This window comes from Heterodontus francisci, chromosome 1 (genome assembly GCF_036365525.1).
Source record: "Heterodontus francisci isolate sHetFra1 chromosome 1, sHetFra1.hap1, whole genome shotgun sequence".
Classification (NCBI taxonomy): domain Eukaryota; kingdom Metazoa; phylum Chordata; class Chondrichthyes; order Heterodontiformes; family Heterodontidae; genus Heterodontus; species Heterodontus francisci.
This window is the reverse complement of record NC_090371.1, coordinates 191,760,251-191,774,883: the sequence shown is the minus strand read 5'-3', so window position 1 is coordinate 191,774,883 and position 14,633 is coordinate 191,760,251.

The window sequence follows — 14,633 nt, the reverse complement described above, 5'->3', positions numbered from 1 at the left end:
TTTATTCCTGTCCTGTAATCCCCTTGCAATAATGGCCAACATTCCATTTGCATTCCTAATTACTTGCTGTATCTGCAGGCTACTTTTTATGTTGCTTGTGCAAGCACACCCAAGTATTGTATGATCGCTTCAAGAGTGATGTCTCTGTAAGAACTCAGTATGCTAATGAGCTAAGTACCATGATATAGTCATGTGACTAGAAGCCATCGTCTCTCTGTAACTGTAACACCCTAGACAAAGGTTTTGTACATAGTTTGCTCTGTATCGTATATACTAGTTTAGCTGTTGATAAACCTGTTAGAGAACTTCAAGGCACAAGAATCCACATATCTCATTGTATTACTTAAGATAACACAAAGAACACATGGCACCAAGTTCCACACCTTTTAAAAAATATTCTGCTTTTCTATTCTTACGACCAAAGTAAATAACTTCACACTTCCTTACATTATACTCCATCTACCATCTTGCTCACTCATTTAACCCATCTATATCGCTTTGCAGCACTCTCTGCACTGTTCATTGGCTGCACACAACAACAGGAGACCTGATATCATGAGTGGCTAGTGCTATTTAAAGGCAGCCTACGCATCTTAAAGGGGGGATGCATTGTGGCTGCAAGATGTGGTGGGAGTAATTTGAAAACTGAGCCTGTGTTCTGATACATTGAACAATGGCTGAACATGCAAGAGAGTGAGTGCCAAGCTTTCAAGACACTACAGTGAAAGTCTTGGTGGAAGAGATAGAAAGAAGGATTGACATTCAGTGTCTACAGGCTGCAAGAGGCCCTCCAGACACGTGCTCAGGAAATAGTGTGGAACAAATAGTAATGGAGGTCAATGCCAGGTGTGTTGCTCCAACAACATGGATGCAGTGCAGGAAAAAATTTAACAACCTGGCATGAGTTGTCAAAGTAAGTGAGTTCATCTTCAAATGGCATATCCGACCAACGCACCATTAGCCTCAACCGCTGTTCAATTCACAACATCCCCAACATTCATCTAGAAACTTCACCAGTCAGTACTCAACCCTAAAATTCATATGCTATACTTCACTCTCACTCACTAAGCACAGGTGCAAACCTAGCACCTACAATTCACAGCTTGCTCGCACTGGCAGCCACATCACCCAGGGCACTCTTTGATACATTTCCCTCTTTCTTGCAGGAGAAGGTGACACATAGTAGCAAACAGCAACAAAGAGCTGGAGGAGGACATGCACACCTCCATGGAAAGACAGTGCTGGCCATTATGGAAAGGGGCATCACTGAGGCCTTGGCTGTTGGAAGGGCTGAAGAGATCGATGATCCTGATCCTCTATCACACATCCCATTTCTCCTTCATCCCTTAATCCCTTCTGACGTTTAAGCTGCAAATCGTATAAGAAAAAACTTCTTAGTTTCTCCATTTTTTCTCACCACAACCAAACCTTTGTCCTTTTTTCATTTCAGAGACCCAAGAACTGGAACATTCCCAGTCAGCGGAGGAAGAGGAAGAAGACAGTGAAGATGAAGAGACACTGTCACTTGAGCTTACACTCGCAGTCACCAGCTCAGACACTGATACTGTGCGTATTTTGGAGGCTAGGGTAGAGAAGGGATCTGCACATGGTGAGACACTGGGCACAAGTACACAGGAGAAAGGTCAGGGAAAAGGACAGCACATGTTCTAGCTTGTCAGAGGGTACAGTCACACTCTAGTTTTGCTGCAGCGGGCTCAGATGAGGATTTTGATGGACCAGGCTGCAGAATAACCTAAAGTAACCAGTTAAGATTTGCTCACTGAGATTGTTTGTCTTAAAAATGAGAGATTTTAATGTTTGGTATTTACAGATCTATCTGTGAATATCTCTTTCATTCTCACATGCCCAAAATGCTTGGTGCACTTGAAATCCTGCCAGAATGACTGCATTCAATGTCAAGGAGCATGGGTGAATCCAGCACCAACTTGGTTCTGTGCAGAGCTTTGAGCCCATTGTTTCCAATATGGAAATGGTGATCACCTCCATCAGCACTTCTGTGGAACCCACCATGATGCAGTGTCTGATGGCCAATATCACAGCTTCCACTGTAGCAGAAACAGCTTTCATCATAAGTCTGAGTGTTGCTACGGAAGCTCAGACTGCTGCCATCATGGCTCTGGATACCACTGCTCAAAGGGGCTTCCAGGGCATCACTTCAGCAATTTATTCTCCAACAGATTAGAAGGATTACTGAGGTGCCACCCCAGGAGAGTGGCAGTGGCTTCATGGAGTACAAAGCTGCTGACCTCTTTCAGGATTATAGCATTTGTGCTCCCATCCATGCCACTTCCCCAGTGCCCTTGTTGTTGCCTGTCGGCAGCCAGCCCAGACAGCTGCAGCCCATGGCGTGTTGAATGCAGTCTGCAGCCGGGTCTTATCGGCCCAGGGCTGCTTGAGGTCGCCTTCCATGACATCTGCAGTCTCCTCAACTGGAAGTACACAGCCATCCAACACCCATGCTGCAACCAGTGGGGAAGAAACTCGTAGGAGCATGAGGAGAGGCAAAGGCACATGGAAAGCAGCCTGCGGCACAGTGCACTCCCAGCAAGCGGCGGTCGGCTTCTCTGGTGGTGCTACTCGACTGAATTTCTAGCCCTCCATTTTTACTTTAATATAATACTTTTGTTTATATTATTGGCTGGGACCAGTTTTATTGGCAATGATCACCAGAAGATTATTGTCTGCCTCAGTCCTCCAGCACGGATACAATGGCAGAATTTGTGGGGAATCTCATTATCACACACCATAGCAATGATGGTGGTGATCCAAAGAGCCTTGTTGTAGCACTGTTGCTCAGATGCGGAACAGATATGTACACAAGTTGGTTTCATTCTACTACTCAATGGTGATCCTATTGTTGTTATATTGAAATAGAAGAAAAAGGAACAGAGCTGAATAATTCATACAGGTTTTATCAATTTCACTTTTAAAACTCTTTCTACTTTTACCTGAGTTGGTTGACTTAGACTTTTCTGATTTTGTAATTCTTTTCATTGCTTCTTCTCCCAATTAAAATATAATTTTAATTTCATTTGTATCTGTCTATAATTGGGACAGTGCAAAAGGACAAGTTTGCTATGGGAAGGGGCGCCTATTGGTTGCAAATACCTTTAAAATCTGAAATCCATTGGGAGAATGAATATCCTGTGGATTAGAACAATTACACCAGCAAAATGTTATTTAAGATTATATTGCAAATCAGCCTGAAGACTATGGGCAGAATCTTAACTGCCAAGGGAAGCGGGTTTGGGTGCGTGCAGGGAGTTAAAGGCCCGGAAAGTGATGTCGGGTTGGGATCCTGATATCATCCTGCTCACTTCCGGATTTCACGCTGGTGGGTTTGCAGGTGAGTGTGGAACCCCTGTGAAGCTGTCAGGTAAATAATTGTTCTATGCAAATAGGTCATTTACTGCTGTTTTAACCAAGCATTGTGGCTTTAACAGCTAGCCCACCTATTTCTCGAGCTGTCAGCAACTGGCCAGGGTCAGCCAAGTGAGTGCACCATGGGGAGTGCTTCTTCAGTAAAACAGACAGGCTGGAAAGGCTTTGATCAGTGAAACTGGAGAGCTCCAGCCATGGCTAGGAGAGAGGCTGCTGCTCAAAGCATTCCTTCTCAGAGTGTCCATTCACTGCTTGACAAGTGATTGCCAACTTCCTGGAAGTTAGTTCACCTGTCTTACACATCACTCACCTTCAGCAGCACTTCCCTGCTGTCAGCCTTCACCACTGCATGGGGGCAGCTGATGCAACTCCACCTTGCACCTCTGATGAAGAACAAGAGAGCAGAAACACCAACACCAACTGTGCCGGATCAGGTCTCTCGACAGGCTTGAGCACCAGTGCCTCATGAGTCTCAGGCTTACATAGCAGGTCATTGCTGACATATGTAACCTCCTGGAACAAGACCTATTTTCCAGTGGACTAGGTGGACACGCATTGCCAGTGGCCAAGAAGGTGGCTTGTCACTGGAGGGTCACTGACTCCCTCACCCATGGTCTCTGCCTCTCACTGAAGTTATATACTGTCTTTGCCTGCAAGGAGAGAAAGCAGAGAATTCTGAGTGTTATAAATAGCTTGTGTTGAGAGGAGGACAACATTTGTGGAAGAGACTGTGAGGCATGGGTGTGAGAGGACAATAGGATTTTGGTGAGTGAGAGTGTTGGCTGTATGGATGGGCACGTGAGGAGGTTTCTGGAGAGACAAATGAGTGGAGCTGAAAGCTGTGTTGTTTTGAGGAGAATTGTACAGGAGAATGCTGGACAAGTCAGAGTGTGGGGCTTGGCACCTTAAAGTGTTATGCCACTCACCTTTCTCACCATCCTGAGGTCCTGGATCCTCTTGGTGCACTGTCTCCAGGTTAGAGGAATCATACTCCCGCTGCTGACTTCCTCAGCCACTTCCATCCACGCCTGTTTGGTTTGAGAAGCTGGCCTCTTCCTTGGGAAACATCACCACACTGCAGTCCCTTAGATCCCGCAGCAGGACACGGAGCTTTCCCAGATCTTCTGTCCAATCCTGTGGCTGATACAGCCTCAGGAATTCATGTCAACTTAAGCCATTCTGACCCCTGCAAGGGTCCCTTTAATTAGAAATCCTTCCTTTGACAGATTCGGTGCGTCACCCTGCCCACCCTCTCTGATTGGTGAGGAAACCCGAAAGTGGGTTCAGATAACGGGCCTCGGCAAAGCCCACTTTAGCAGCAATCCGCTACAGGTCCCATCGTTTTGCTAGGGACAACAATTTAAAGTTTGTCCCATCATTCTCTTGCAATATGAATTCTTACACCAAAACAGTTGGTGAACTAAAATCAACCTACTCATTTCTCATTTTATCATGAGCTAATTTAGAACAAAAACCTATAAGAAAAATCTAGTTGCAATGTTGGAAACAGTATTTATTCCAAACTAAAGAAAAAATAATTTTAAACACTAATTAGAATAAAGAGCGTTACCAAAAGATAAATTTAAGAATAAGAGCCTGAAACTATGCAGGAAGGATTTAATAATCCCAAAATGGAGACTTGGTAATATATTTAGTATTGATTCTAATCAGAGAGTAGTTGGAATGTGGAACTTACCATCACAATGAGTAGTTGAAGCAAATAGCTTGGATGTATTTATGAGGGAGAAAGGAACAGAAGGTTATGCTGATAGTGTTAGATGAAGAAGGATTGGAGGATGCTTATGAGGAGCCGAATGACCTGTTTTTGTGCTGTACATTCTATGCAATCCAATGATTATAAAGCTGACTAATGACAGCCAAGAAATGATGGCCAGAATTTAACGTGGAGCCGTGGCCTTGCCCACCAGTTGGAAAGCCAGGGGAGAGCCCGCCTCTGCTGGGCCTGCAAGCCACTCTGCTATTTTGCATGGCTCAGGCCCTTAATTGGCTGCAGTCGGGGCTTCCACCCCCATGAGACAGGAATTTCCGCCACTAAGAGCTGCTGGCCAAACAGAGGCCTGGGAGCTCTTCAATCCCAGTGGCACCACTGGGAGTGGTGACCACTGCTGGGACTGCACCCACCCAGGACCAGCAACAATGGAGGAGGCCCCAGAATAGAGGTAAGTGTGTGTGGCCTCACCAGGGACAATTGACTAGGCCCTGGTGAAGGGTAGAGGGAGGGATTGGAGTGTAGCGTAAGGGAGGTTGTTTCAGTGGAGGCAGCCTGTGGGACATAGGGTACCTGATCAGGAGGGGCCCCCAGCCCACAAGGAGGCTGCCATATATTACTAAACGGCCTCCTCAGGTACTGAAGTGCCCGTCCGCACTGGTAAAATACCAGTGGTGGCGGGAGGAGGCCCTTAAGTGGCCATTAATTGGCCACTTAAGGGCTTCAATTGGTCTCAGGGCGAGTGGGCTGCCTGCCACCTCCTCCGCCATTGGTAAAATAGCAGCGGGGGTGTCTAGGCAATGGGGATGGCACCCCTCACCCCCTCCCCCCCCCAACCCGTCTCCTAGCCCGCTCCCAGGGGACATTAAATTCCGGCTGATATTTCGATGCTTAAGCAAACAATGGTGGCGATATAAACAGCTCAAAATTTAATCTCTGGGAAACAAAACAAGGAGAAATCTCATTTATTTATCAATTTAGGACCGTCAGTTGATTCTCTGGTCTATTTAGTTTTCTGTAAAAGTCAAGAAGTCATTATGCATTATAAACCTGAAAATAAAACACTTCAATTGGCTGAAACCTGTATTTTTGATGGCATGCTAATTAACTCCTTCAAAAAAAAAGTTGATAAATATCTGGTTGAGATATTTCAGAAATGATTGCAGACAGTCAGTCTCACCCTAACTCTTCTGAGGTTCTCAAACATGTAATGTTATGGCAGCCTCTTCATTTTAGCTGGGAATAAATACTGTTTCCAACATTGTCAGTAATTTGGAGAAGTTCTATATTACTGTTTGAACCTGGGAGAAAATATTTTACACAGCTGTCAAGAGCCAACAATATTGACTTGTATTATGGAAGAAAATGTGTCAATTGTAATAATAGGTTCTACCAGCGTTGCCAACTCTGTTTGGAGGTATTCCTGGAGGGTTGGTCATGTGATATCTGACTATATGACATCTGATTTGAAATGTTTAATCAGGTGGCCTTTGAAAATGTTATTGCATTTACCTTATAAAGGTTGAGTCCTCTATTGCTGAGATTTTTGCAGGTGGTTTTTGTGCTAGCAGCTGTTGTCTGAGATGCTCCAAGAAACAAGATGTCACTCGCAAACAGGTGAAGAGGGGAAACCCAGGGTGGGGAAGAGGGGAAACTGGAGGCGAGAGAGGGATTCCTGTGGGGAGGTGGGAGGAAATTTGATTCTAGCAGTAACTAATAGAAATGCACTGATGTTGCACTGATAACTAATAGTAACACCGGTAACACCCAGATTCCCCTCATAACCAATAGTAATACAATAATTCACTGAAAATCTATATGTAACTGTAGTAATAGGTGTAATGCCCCAATATTTCGCTTGTTACTAGTAGTAATCCAATACGCTGCAGATATGCACTCTGTGACTACAGCCAGAATCATTTTGCACAGCATAAGGAGTGGTCAGACTACCCAATCTATGGCATTTTTAACAGGCCCCATCACTCTCCCTATCTCCTTGGACTCAGGTTTTGTGTGAATTTAAAAAAAAATTATTCATTCATTCGTGGGTGTCGCTGGCTAGGCCAGTGTTTATTGCCCATCCCTAATTGCCCTTGAGAAGGTGGTGGTGAGCTACCTTCTTGAACTGCTGCAGTCAATGTGGGATAGGTACACAAAAAGTGATGTTAGGAAGGGAGTTCCAGGATTTTGACCCAGTGACAGTGAAGGAACGGCGATATAGTTCCAAGTCAGGATGGTGTGAGACTTGGAGAGGAACTTGCAGGTGGTGGTGTTCCCATGCATTTGCTGCCCTTGTCCTTCTAGGTGGTAGAGGTCGCAGGTTTGGAAGGTGCTGTCGAAGGAGCCTTGGTGCGTTGCTGCAGTGCATCTTGTAGATGGTACGCACTGCTGCCACTGTGTGTCGGTGGTGGAGGGAGTGAATGTTTGTGGATGGGGTGCCAATCAAGCGGACTGCTTTGTCCTGAATGTTGTCGAGCTTTTGAGTGTTGTTGAAGCTGCACCCATCCAAGCAAATGGAGAGTCTTCCATCACACTCCTGACTTGTGCCTTGTAGATGGTGGACAGGCTTTGGGGAGTCAGGAGGTGAGTTACGCGCCGCAGGATTCCTAGCCTCTGACCTGCTCTTGTAGCCATGATATTTATATGGCTACTCCAGTTCAGTTTCTGGTCAATAGTAACCCCAGAATGTTGATAGTGGGAGATTGAATGTCAAGGGGAGATTGTTAGATTCTCTCTTGTTGGAGATGGTCATTGCCTGGCACTTGTGTGGCGTGAATGTTACTTGCCACTTATCAACCCAAGCCTGGATATTGTCCAGGTCTTGCTGCATTTCTACACCGACTGCTTCAGTATCTGAGGAATCACGAATGGTGCTGAACATTGTGCAATCATCAGCAAACATCCGCACTTCTGACCTTATGATTGAAGGAAACTCATTGATGAAGCAGATGAAGATGGTTGGGCCTCGGACACTACCTTGAGGAACTGCTGCAGTGATGTCCTGGAGCTTAGATGATTGACCTCCAACAACTACAACCGTCTTCTTTTGAACTAGGTAGGATTCCAACCAGCGGAGAGTTTCCCCCGATTCCCATTGATTCCAGTTTTGCTAGGACACCTTGATGCCATAATCGGTCAAATGCAGCTGTGATGTCAAGGGCAGTCACTCTCACCTCACCTCTTGAGTTCAGCTCTTTTGTCCATGTTTGAACCAAGGCTGTAATGAGGTCAGGAGCTGAGTGGCCCTGGTGGATCCCAAACTGAGCGTCACTGAGCAGGTTATTGCTGAGCAAGTGCCGCTTGATAGCACTGTCGATGACACCTTCCATCACTTTACTGATGATCGAGAGTAGACTGATGCAACAGTAATTGGCTGGCTTGGATTTGTCCTGCTTTATGTGTACAGGACTTACCTGGGCAATTTTCCACAGTGCTGGATAGATGCCAGTGTTATAGCTGTACTGAAATAGATTGGCTAGGGGCACGGCAAGTTCTGGAGCACAGGTCTTCAGTATTATTGCTGGAGTGTTGTCAGGGCCCATAGCCTTTGCAGTATCCAGTGCCTTCAGTTGTTTCTTGATGTCACATGGAGTGAATCGAATTGGCATCTGTGATGCTGGACACTTCAGGAGGAGTTTGAGATGAATTATCCGCGCAGCCCTTTTGGCTGAAGATTGTTGCAAATGCTTCAGCCTTATCTTTTGCACTGATGTGCTGGGTTCCCCCATCATTGAGGATGGGGATATTTGTGGAGCCACCTCCTCCAGTTAGTTGTTTAATTGTCCACCACCATTCACAACTGGTTGTAGCAGAAATGAAGAGCTTAGATCTGATCCTTTGGTTGTGGGATTACTTAGCTCTGTCTATTGCATGATGTTTACACTGTTTGGCGTGCCAGTAGTCCTGGGTTGTAGCTTCACCAGGTTGACACCTCATTTTGAGGTATGCCGAATGCTGCATCGTGGCATGCCCTCCTGCACTCTTCATTGAACCAGAGTTGGTCTCCTGGCTTGATGGTAATGGTAGAATGGGGGATATGCCAGGCCATGAGGTTACAGATTGTGGTTGACTACAATTCTGCTGCTGCTGATGGCCCACAGCGCCTCATGGATGCCCAGTTTTACATTGCTAGATCTGTTCAAAATCTATCCCATTCAGCACGGTGATAGTGCCACACAACACGATGGAGGGTATCCTCAATGTGAAGGCGGGACTTCATCTCCATAAGGACTGTGCGGTGGTCACTCCTACCAATACTGTCATGGACAGATGCATCTACGGCAGGCAGATTGGTGAGGATGAGGTCAAGTATGTTTTTCCCTCTTGTTGGTTTTGTCACCACCTACCGCATACCCAGTCTGGCAGCTATGTCCTTTCGGGCTGGGTCAGCTCAGTCAGTAGTGGTGCTACTGAGCTACTCTTGGTCATAGACATTGTAGTTCCCCACCCAGAATACATTCTGTGCCCTTGCCACCCTCAGTGCTTCCTCCAAGTGGTGTTGAACATGGAGGAGTACTGACTCTTCAGCTGAGGGAGGTCGGTAGGTGGTAATAAGTAGGAAGTTTCCTTGCCCATGTTTGACCTGATGCCATGAGACGTCATGAGGTCTGGAGTCGATGTTGAGGAGTCCCAGGGCAACTCCCTCCCTACTGTATACCACTGTGCCACCACCTCTGCTGGGTCTGTTCTGCCTGTGGGAATGTGACAACTTTGAACCGGAAACCTCAGTCAGGGCCAATCTGTGATTGGACGTCACATGTTAAACTAGCTGATACAGACTGAACTGAATCAAAACAAGAGATCGCTCAAAAGGCAGTGTTGGGAACACTTCTCACAGGGCACATTGATTTATAAATTCAGCTCAACACCAACATTTCTAAACTGCTCTTTGAGCTTTGTCTTAATAAAGGAGAGTTTTCCTGGAATTATAAGTACAGCACAGGAGGAGGCCATTCAGTCCCCAGTATCCATCTCCTCTTCCCTATTGTCACATTCTCCTAGATTCTTTCATATTCCTCCTTGTCAAATACTCCTCTCATTTCTTTTTAAATGATGCTCTAGTCTCTGTCTCAGTAGCCATTTCTGGTGAAGCAGCCAATGCTCTAAGAGCCCTCAGTTCATATCCCTTTCTTCTCCACTAAAAACTCTGTTTTGCGAGATCTAAAGCAACCAAACCTGAATGTACCTGAATGATGCCAGGAGGAGCAGGATAACTCCTCCAGATTCCACATTGAAACTGTGGGCCACTGCTGGCTATCACAGTTGTAATTTCCTTCCCGATCTCCTTTAACTCTCTTGCAGACTCACTGTGGGCCTAATGGCACATCCTCACCGACTTCAATCCCCTTTAGGACGGGCGCTCCGACTCCTGGGATAGTCTGGCACTCCCCAGCATGCTGGACATATCCTGATAATGCAAGAGGATCAATTTTGCATAGAATCATAGCATGTTTACAGTCATGTCCATGTCAGCTCTTCACAAATTCAACTCACCTCGACCCACTCTCCCGCTTTTTCCTCAGAGCCCTGCAAATATTTTCTCTTCAGATAATTATCCAGTTTTCTTTTAAAGCCACTATTGAATCTGCTTCCACCACACTCTCAGGTAGCGCATTCTAGGTCCTAGTCATTCGCTGCATAAAAAACCTTTTCCTCATGTCACTGTTGCTTCTTCTGCCAATCACCTTAAATTGGTGTCCTTTGGTTTTCAATCCTTCCACCAATGGGAACAGTTTCTCCCCAGCTACTCTTTCCCTCGTGCTTTTGAACACCTCGATCAAATCTCCTCTCAATCTTCTCTTCTCCAAGGAAAACAGTTCCAGCTTCTCCAATCTATCCATATAACTGAAGCTCCTCATCCCCGGGACCATTCTTGTCAATTTTTTCTGCACCCTCTCTAATACCTTCACATCCTTCCTGGAGTGTGGTGCCCAGAACTGGACACAATACTCCAGTTGAGGCCGAACCAGTGTTTTATACAGGTTTCTTGTAACTTCCTTGATTTTGTACACCATGTTTCCATTTATAAAGCCCAGTATCCTGTATGCTTTATTAACTGCACTCTCAACCTGCCTTGCCACCTTCAAGGATTTGTGCGCATATACCCCCAGGTCCCTCTGCTCCTGCACCGTGTTTAGAATTGTACCCTTTTATTTATATTGCCTCTCCTCATTCTTCCTACCAAAATGAATCACTTCACACTTCTCTGCATTAAATTTCATCCGTCACTGCTCTGCCCATTCCACCTGCCTTTTGAAGTTTAACACGATCCTCCTCACAGTTCACAATACTTCCAAGTTTTGTATCATTTGCAAATTTTGAAATTGCGCCCTGTACACTCAAATCTAAGTCATTAATATATATCAAGAGGGGTCCTAACCCTCGAGAGCCCCACTATATACCTTTCTCCAATCCCAAAAAAATGGCCCTCTTGCACACAAGTTTCGACCCAAAAGTTGTTGCTGTCTTATCTGTGTGGAAATTGACTACCGCGTTTCCTGCATGACAGCAGTGACGACACTTCAAATGTACTTCATTGGCTGTAAAGTGCTATGAGATGTCTGGTAGTTGTGAAAGGCTTTATATAAACGCAATTTTTTTAAATTGGGTTTGTGCCTGAATTTACGCACGGACCAATTTCTAGCCTACTGCCTTTTTTATCTTTAATCATTTAAAGAAGGTTGATATGCAAGCAACACAGAGGAACATGCTTTGCGGTGCATTGTAAAATTGGTGAGGGTGTTACAAAGAGAGCATCTTATGTATTGTCAGCTGGTGAAGAGACTGATGCCAGTGGCATTTATGAGAGAGTTTATGGGATTGGAAAATGTTGCATTGGGGAACATACTTTCAAAAGAACTGAATTCATTATAAAGGCTGAAGAAAAGGGGGATTATGATTTATTTATTCATTCTTAGGATGTGGGTATTTATTGCCCATCCCTAGATGTCTGAGAAGGAGGTGGTGGGCCTATTTCTTGAGCACTACAAAGCAGTTCTATACAACTATGTGGCTTGCTAGGGCACTTCAGAGGGAAGTTAAGAGTCAACCTCGATGGTGTAGGTCTTGACTCACATATAGGCCAGACCAGGGAAGGATGGCAGGTTTCTTTCACGAAAGAATATTAGTGAACCAGTTTGTTTTTTTAAAATAATGCAACAACTTCACAGACACTTTTTACTAATACCAGCTTTTTTAAACATAATTCAAATTTTCAATCTGCTGTGGTAGGATTTGAACTTATGTCTTTGGATTATTAGTTCAGTAATGTAACCACAATGCTACTGTTCCCAGTAATGCCAAATAAAACAGAAATATTTCAGTTCTCTTGTATTATCTACACCTAAATTCATATATTATTGTTAATGGTCATATTAGAATCCCATATTTCTGCTTATAGTCCAACGTCAATAATATATTTATAAAATATTCTGAATATCCATGTTTATAGGGAAAAATGTACTCAATAAATCACACTACAAAAAAGATGACAGTCTGTAAAATGATATATTTCTGCTCTGAAATGTGAGTTTACTGGAAGTTCCAATGCAGTATTAGACTCAGTGTTTTTTTTTTCATTCATGGGATGTGGATGTCACTGGCCAGGCCAGCATTTATTGCCCATCCCTAACTGCCCTTGAGAAGGTGATGATGAGCTGCCTTCTTGAACCGCTGCAGTCCATGTGGGGTAGGTACACCCACAGTGCTGTTAGGAAGGGAGTTCCAGGATTTTGACCCAGCGACAGTGAAGGAACGGCGATATAGTTCCAAGTCAGGATGGTGTTTGACTTGGAGGGGAACTTGCAGGTGGTGGTGTTCCCATGCATTTGCTGCCCTTGTCCTTCTAGTTGGTAGAGGTCGCAGGTTTGGAAGGTGCTGTCTAAGGAGCCTGCTGCAGTGCATCTTGTAGATGGTACACACTGCTGCTACTGTGCATCGGTGGTGGAGGGAGTGAATGTTTCTAGATGGGATGCCAATCAAGCGGGCTGCTTTGTCCTGGATGGTGTCGAGCTTATTGAGTGTTGTTGGAGCTGCACCCATCCAGGCAAGTGGAGAGTAACTGAATTGTGCCTTGTAGATGGTGGACAGACTTTGGGGAGTCAGGAGGTGAGTTACTCGCTGCAGAATTCCTACCCTCTGACCTGCTCTTGTAGCCACGGTATTTATATGGCTACTCCAGTTCTGTTTCTGGTCAATGGTAGCCCCTGGGATGTTGAAAGTGGGAGATTCAGCAATGGTAATGCCATTGAATGTCAAGGGGAGATGGTTAAATTCTCTCTTATTGGAAATGGTCATTGCCTGGCACTTGTGTGGCACGAATGTTAAATTTAGTTTAGTTTAGTTTAGAGATACAGCACTGAAACAGGCCCTTCGGCCCACCGAGTCTGTGCCGACCATCAACCACCTATTTATACTAATCCTACACTAATCCCATATTCCTACCACATCCCCACCTGTCCCTATATTTCCCTACCACCTACCTATACTAGGGGCAATTTATAATGGCCAATTTACCTACCAACCTGCAAGTCTTTTGGCTTGTGGGAGGAAACCGGAGCACCCGGAGAAAACCCACACAGACACAGGGAGAACTTGCAAACTCCACACAGGCAGTACCCAGAATTGAACCCGGGTCGCTGGAGTTGTGAGGCGGCGGTGCTAACCACTGCGCCACTGTGCCGCCCTATCAGCCTACTTATCAGCCTAAGCCTGGATATTGCCCAAGTCTTGCTGCATTTCTACATGGACTGCTTCAGTATCTGAGGAGTCATGAACAGTGCTGAACATTGTGCAATCATCAGCGAACATCCCCACTTCTGACCTTATGATTGAAGGAAGGTCATTGATGAAGCAGCTGAAGATGGTTTGGCCTAGGACACTACCCTGAGGAACTCCTGCAGTGATGTCCTGAAGCTCAGATGATTGACCTCCAACAACCACAACCATCTTCCTTTGCGCTAGGTATGGAACCAGCCGAGGGTTTTCCCCCTGATTCCCATTGGCCTCAGTTTTGCTCGGGCTCCTTGATGCCATACTCAGTCAAATGCTGCCTTGATGTCAAGGGCAGTCACTCTCACCTCACCTCTTGAGTTCAGCTCTTTTGTCCATGTTTGAAGCATGGCTGTTCTGAGGTTAGGAGCTGAGTGGGCCTGGCGGAACCCAAACTGACCATCACTGAGCAGGTTATTGCTAAGCAAGTGCCGCTTGATGGCACTGTTGATGACACCATCAATCACTTTACTGATGATTGCAGAGTAGGCTGCTCGGGCGGTAATTGGCCGGTTTGGACTTGGCCTGCTTTTAGGGCCCATTCTCACTGTAAGTCCATCCAGTGGGTGATGGGTGGAGGGATTTCATAGCCCCATCAAGGGCATGAGCAAAAGGCCCAAAACTCTTTCATGGTTGGGCCTTGTTACCAATGTGCATGTTTATTTGCATCTTGCTGATTGGTGGGAAATATGGCAGCTGCTTCTTGGAGCCAAATTTGAATTTCAAGCTTCAA